Source organism: Rhinatrema bivittatum, chromosome 8 (assembly GCF_901001135.1).
Source record: "Rhinatrema bivittatum chromosome 8, aRhiBiv1.1, whole genome shotgun sequence".
In the NCBI taxonomy this organism is placed as follows: Eukaryota; Metazoa; Chordata; class Amphibia; order Gymnophiona; family Rhinatrematidae; genus Rhinatrema; species Rhinatrema bivittatum.
Genome location: NC_042622.1, coordinates 265,894,993 through 265,900,992, shown reverse-complemented (window position 1 = coordinate 265,900,992; position 6,000 = coordinate 265,894,993).

Here is a 6,000-nt window from a genome sequence, read left to right as displayed (position 1 = left end):
TGTTCTATGTACTTATGAATATGATAAATACTCCAGCAAAATGTTGAGACATCAGAAATATTGAAAGAGACATAGCATGAACAAAGATGAAGGCAAATCAATGAATTACAGATTAAAAGGGAACATTCCCAGATGATATGGGACTGGGTACAATATTGGATTGTTGTAGATCAGGACTAGCAGGAGACATTGATATCTCAGACTGCAGACATGTGAAAGATAAATGGTTCCAATTAGAAAGTTTTGTGAATGAGCCATGTCTCTCTGGCTCTGCAGAAGCCTGGGGTTTACAACCAAATTCAGGTTCCTGTTCCTGGGTTGTGATTATGGGAAGAGAAAACCAGCTACTACAGAAGCAAACCCTGACTTAGGAACAGCACTAAGTGAGACTTGGAAGAGGTTGCACATTGACCACAAGAGTCTTCCATTGTCATAAATTAGGGAGAGGGTGAGATAGGAGGGTTTAAAAGAGAATATACTGGAAATCATATATGAGGCTCTATGATGTAGGGACAATAGGATAGCGAGAAAGTGGGGTCCATTTTCAGCTGCTACCTGGCCAGCAAAGATAGCAGGATAAACTTATCTGGCTAACTTTGGCAGGATATTCAATGGCGCAACCATACCGTTGAACAGAACTGACTACTTTATAGATAGCCGGATCATTATATCCGGCTCACTGTAGGACTGCTCTACGGCATGACCAGAGGTAGTCAGGCTAACTCTGAATGGTTGCGAGCACGGCCTTTGGCTGGTGTGAACATGGAGGTGCGGTCGCTTGCTCATGGGAGCGCGTGAGCCCCTGGACCATGGCACGACTCAGGAAGGAACCCCAATTCACACCGTGGGAGGTGAGAGCATGCAAGCACAGGCGGAGCAGGAACAAAGCAGGACTGGAACTAAGGCAAGGAACTTCGGAGCAGGAATGAAGCAGGACTGGAACTAAGGTAAGGAACTTCAGAGCAGGAACAAGGCAGGGTCAGCCCTCCACTGGACCTACACGCACCAGTGGGACCCATCAATGCAATGCTGGTCACAAGAGTAGCCCTTCGGCCACTCAGTAGCCCTTCTGGACCCGCCGCTTGGGAAAGACAAATGCATGAGGCCAGATGGAGGCTGAGGGCAGGAACAAGACAAGACAGGAACTCAGGAATTTGGAAGACTCGGATGAAGACTCAAGTTACTCAGAAGACTAAGATGAAGACTCAGGATACTCAGAAGCCTCGGACAAGGATTCTGGTTACTGAGAAGACTCGGACAAGGATTCAGGCTACTTGGAGGTCTCAGGCAAGGATTCAGGACTCAGGTGAAAGTACTAGGTGAGTAATGCATCGCAGTGCGCCCTACACAGCTGCTCATGGCTGGTCGCGGACCACGCTGAATGTGAAGCAGACTCCAGGCGAAGAAGTGGAACTTGAGACTGGAACATGTCGAAGATTCAGCAGAGGCCTGCACTGGGGTGCACCCTACACGGCCGCCTGTGGCTGGTCACAGACTACGCTGGAGTGGAGCAGGTTCTGGCAGAGTCTTGGGCATGGACGGAAGCAGGCACAAGGAACTCCAAAGACCGGGACAAGGCTCAAGACTCAGGATTCAAGACAGACTTTAAAAACAATGGCCTTCCAGAGACTTGTGCTGCAGGCATGAAGACAGGCCTTGTGCCACGAAGCACCCTACACAGCCCCCCATGGGCTGGTCATGGACCACGACGGTGGCACGCCAGGAAAGGTGGATGCAAGGAATCTGGGAACTGGTTGCAGAGGTGAAGATGAAGACATCAGGAGCATGGAACATCAGAACATCTGGAACATCAGGGCATGGAACAGGCAATGAAGGAGCTCCGATGAAGGACAAGACCATAAACATCAGGACGAGGAGACCAGGAACACCAAGAACATGGAATGAAGAGCCATCTAGACAAGTGAAGACCTGAAGAGGAGCAGAGACAACTGTGGATTCTGGATCCGAAGGCCCTGAGGAACAGGAACTGAGCCCTTATATAGGGCTGAAGCAGGAATTTGACTGAGGCTGGCTTCCTGTGGGGCCGAGGGTTTTTCCTGCCGCTGGCCCTTTAAATTAGTTGAAGAGGTGCAGCTGCACGCCTAGAGAAGGACCCGGGGAGTGAGGCAGCACTGACGTCCCTGCTGCAAAGATGAAGGAGCAGGCAGATGCGTTGGGGGGCGGCCTCTGCGCCACAGCATGGCGTCAGCAGTGGTGGCTCCCTTGCACTGGAGCAGTGGCAAGAGCAGAGAGGCATCCCGATGGCAGCACAGGCCGCGAAGAGGAACCCTGGCGGTGGCCTCCGGGCCATGGAAGAGGACATCCCGACAGCGGCACTAGGCCGTGATGAGGAAGACAACGGTGGCGGCTCCCTGTTGCAAAGGTGAGGGTGTCCCGGGGGTGGCACTAGGCCGCGAAGATGCATGCCGGCGGTAGGTGAGGGCCTGCTCGTGGGACGGAGTCCACGAGCAGGATCGTAACATGAATAGTCAGTTAAAATGTAGCCCCTACAGTATCCCACTAAATTTTAGCAGGATAACGAGTTGCCCAGATAAAATTTAGCTGGATAAGTGATGGAAACGTTTAAATGTTGGCATTTAGCCCGCAGAGCTAAATAATAAGTCATGATGACATCATGTTACAATCCCGAGTTTTCCAAGGCCTTTCTCAGTGCATTCTGGTCCTTTGAGTCTCAATAGACTACCAAGATTACAAGAACAAAAACACTCTGTGTCACGATGCTGCTAGGTGGTCCCCCTGCCAGCAGGGGCCCTCAGTGGGCCGCTCTCAATCCTGCTCTAGCCTCCGCCTTGAAGGCTGCATGACGCAGCAAGGCCAGCCCTATAAAAACCTTCCTCACAGTTTGCTTGATGCCTCATCATCGAGTCACCTTGGCTCCTTTGCTTTGGCCAACCTTGTGCCTTGTCTTGTTTCTGTGTGGCCCTTAGTGGCCTTCAACCATGCCTTGCCATTTCTTGCTTTTTTGTCTAGTTTCTGCTTTTTGGGTTCATTGTCTGTTTCCTTGGTTCCTGTGGGGCCTCCCAGTGGCCCTCCTGTTTAGGTGTAAACCTTGCCTTGTCTGTGTTCCTGTCCTGCGTGAGCCTGCCAACGGCTCACCTGCTCCCTGTGTCCTGTCTAGGTCTCTGGGCGGCCTAGCTTGTGCCGTGCCTTGTCCAGGCCTCCTGATGGACCTCCTTGACTGCGTATTCCTTTCCTTTGACCTGTCTCTGTGTTCCCTGTATTGTTCTTGTCCTGTCCAGGCCTCCCAGTGGCCTATCTAGCCTGTGTACCATACCTTGTACCCCTGTTTCAGTTTTGCCCTTGTTCCTGCCAGAGTATTCCAAACCTTGCCCTTACTGCTCCTGCCTGCCTTGCTTCCTCTGTGTCCAGCTTGACTCCTGCTACCCGATCTGGTCTGATCTTCGACGTTGCCTGTACTCTGCCAGCCTTAACCATGGCTTGTTTTTTTTGTCTCTTCTTGAACTCTGCCAGCCCTGGCCAAAGCCTGCTCCATTTTCTGCCCGAACCTCTGCTCCAGGTGCTCCGCTAGCTAAGTCCTGCCCGCCTCAAGGTCCTGAGGGCTGAACCCAAAGGAGAGGTGACTTGTCAGGCAGGAGATTTCTGCCCTGCTCTGCTCCGGAGCCCTGAGCTGCCCCTGCTGGGGGTAGTACTTTTACCCGGCCTGCCCAGCCATGACCCTCCATAAGTGGAGGTGGAAAAATGAATCTGATGGTGGCACTGTGAGAGCAGGAAAAAAAAAAACAAAGGTGAGTGAGGGAGAACACCTGAGATGCAAGTTCAGATCACATCTGCTACCCTTTAACTCCTCGGGACCTTGGAGAAGTCGCTTTGTCTTTCGGTGCTGCAGTTCTAATCCCCTCCCCCCGGCTCTGCCATGGACTTTCTGTCTGTAACCTTGGGACAAGTCACTTCGGGCTCGATTTCAAACAGAACGCCTAAGTGCAAGGCTGGACACGCCTGCTTTTAACGCCAACAGACAAAGCAAGGTGATTTTCCAACACAAGGAACCAGCATCAACTGAATTTGAAAAATGAAGTTCTTATGAAGCTAAATGGATGCATGAACGTTGAAGAGAAGCAGGTGGCATGTCACCCGCCCTGGTCCCTGCTGAAAATGTAATAAGGCATCTAATGCATGCCTACCGGTGCGCCCCCTTTTTATGTGGCCAGGTTTGTGCACATGACGGATTTACGTGCATAGTTTTAGGAAGCTGAAAAAATGCACTTAACGCACATTCAGCCAATCTGTACATGTGACTTCTTATTTTAGGTGCACAATGCCCGACTACACTTTTGAAAACCGAGCCCTTTATCTCCCTGTGCCTCACGTCTAATCCCAGCTCTGTCCCTGAGCCATTGTCACTGCCGTCTTTCAGAACTGATAAGCCATTCTTCCAAAACGTAAAACACCTCGAGGCCCTGCCTCTTAATGGGCCTTGTGGTGTTTATCTGCCATCATGTTTTATGTTGCCATGAAATTAAAATACAAAAGAAAAAAATTTTCTGCCACTAAGCAGAATCAATTTAAATTGATTCTGCTTAGTGGCAAGGGCTGCACACGGCCATGCAGAGGGCACGGGTTTGATTTCCGGACCAGGACTCGGCTCCCCCTGGGGCTGTTGCGGAATCAGCATTCAGAGCCCCTGGGGAGGGAGGGAGGTAGCTGCGGCCATTAATACATGGTGACATCTAGTAAAGTCCCTAACCAAGTCCCCGCCACCGTATCCCTCCCAAACCCCTCCAGAGCTACAATGTTATTTGTTCTAAATACCCAGCACAAGATGTTACAATGTTTATTTTAAACAAGTTACGTTGTTTATTTTATACAAGTTAACATTGTTTCCACGTTACCCTGTTACAATGTAAAAATATTTTCCATGTTACCTTGTTACAACGTAAAATAAGCAGTTCTGGTCTTATTTGTTTAGTTACATGTAAACCGATGTGATAGCTCGATCGAATGTCGGTATCTAAAAGCAATTAAATAAAAAAATAAAATAAGTAAATAAAATCACTTTAGGTCGACATTCAGCTGGGCTCTGCTTTTCTGGAAACTGCTTTTCTGTGCACCCTCCGACTTAATATCATGGCAGAGTTAAAAAAAAAAGTAAAAAATTTAAAAAAAAATTTTGAAATGGGCCGCGGCTCGCCGGTTGAAAACCGGACGCTCAATTTTGCCGGCGTCCGGTTTCCGAACCCGTGGCTGTCAGCGGGCTCGAGAACCGACGCCGGCAAAATCGAGCGTCGGCTGTCAAACCCGCTGACAGCCGCCGCTCCTGCCCAAAAAGAGGCGCTAGTGTCCCTAGTGCCTCTTTTTGCCATGGGCCCTAATTTAAATAAATTAATTTAGTGAATTGCATGCATAGGAGAGTGGCCTGTGTGCATGCTGGGAGAGTGGGTGTTTGCCTGCTCTCCTGCAACTTTTACTGTATTGGCCTGTAAGTTTGTACCTGACTTATCCAAGGAGTGCCAGAGGGACTTGAACCCAGATCTCATAGTACCTAGCCTGTTGTGTTAACCACTAGGCTACTCCTTCCCTCTGCTCCATTCCCTTTTTTATCTTGTTAAAAAATGTCCCATGTGATATCAGGAACGCGTTCCTTAGACTACGTTGAAACACTTCTTACAATGCTGAAACGGATATCCAAAATTTTTAACTTCCAAAAGTGCCGTACATCCTCTCTCTCGTTTGCTAAAGAAGTGCGGATAAATTGCGACTTTTAAACGCACTGAAGAGTGGCAGCCTTGGCGATTTACTCATGCGCTGTTCGAACCGCGCATTTCTTCCGTGCCCGATACTGCAGGCGTTTTGGGGGGATCACCGCCTGCCTCAGGGGCTCAGGAGAATATTCCATCAGAGTAAAGTTCAAATCAGAGCCACATTAGTTAGCACATTAAAAAAAAAAAAGGTGGCCATCTGGGGGGGGGGAAGTGACTTCACGGATGGGGACAGCGGCCTAATCTAAGAGCTCCCGCCACC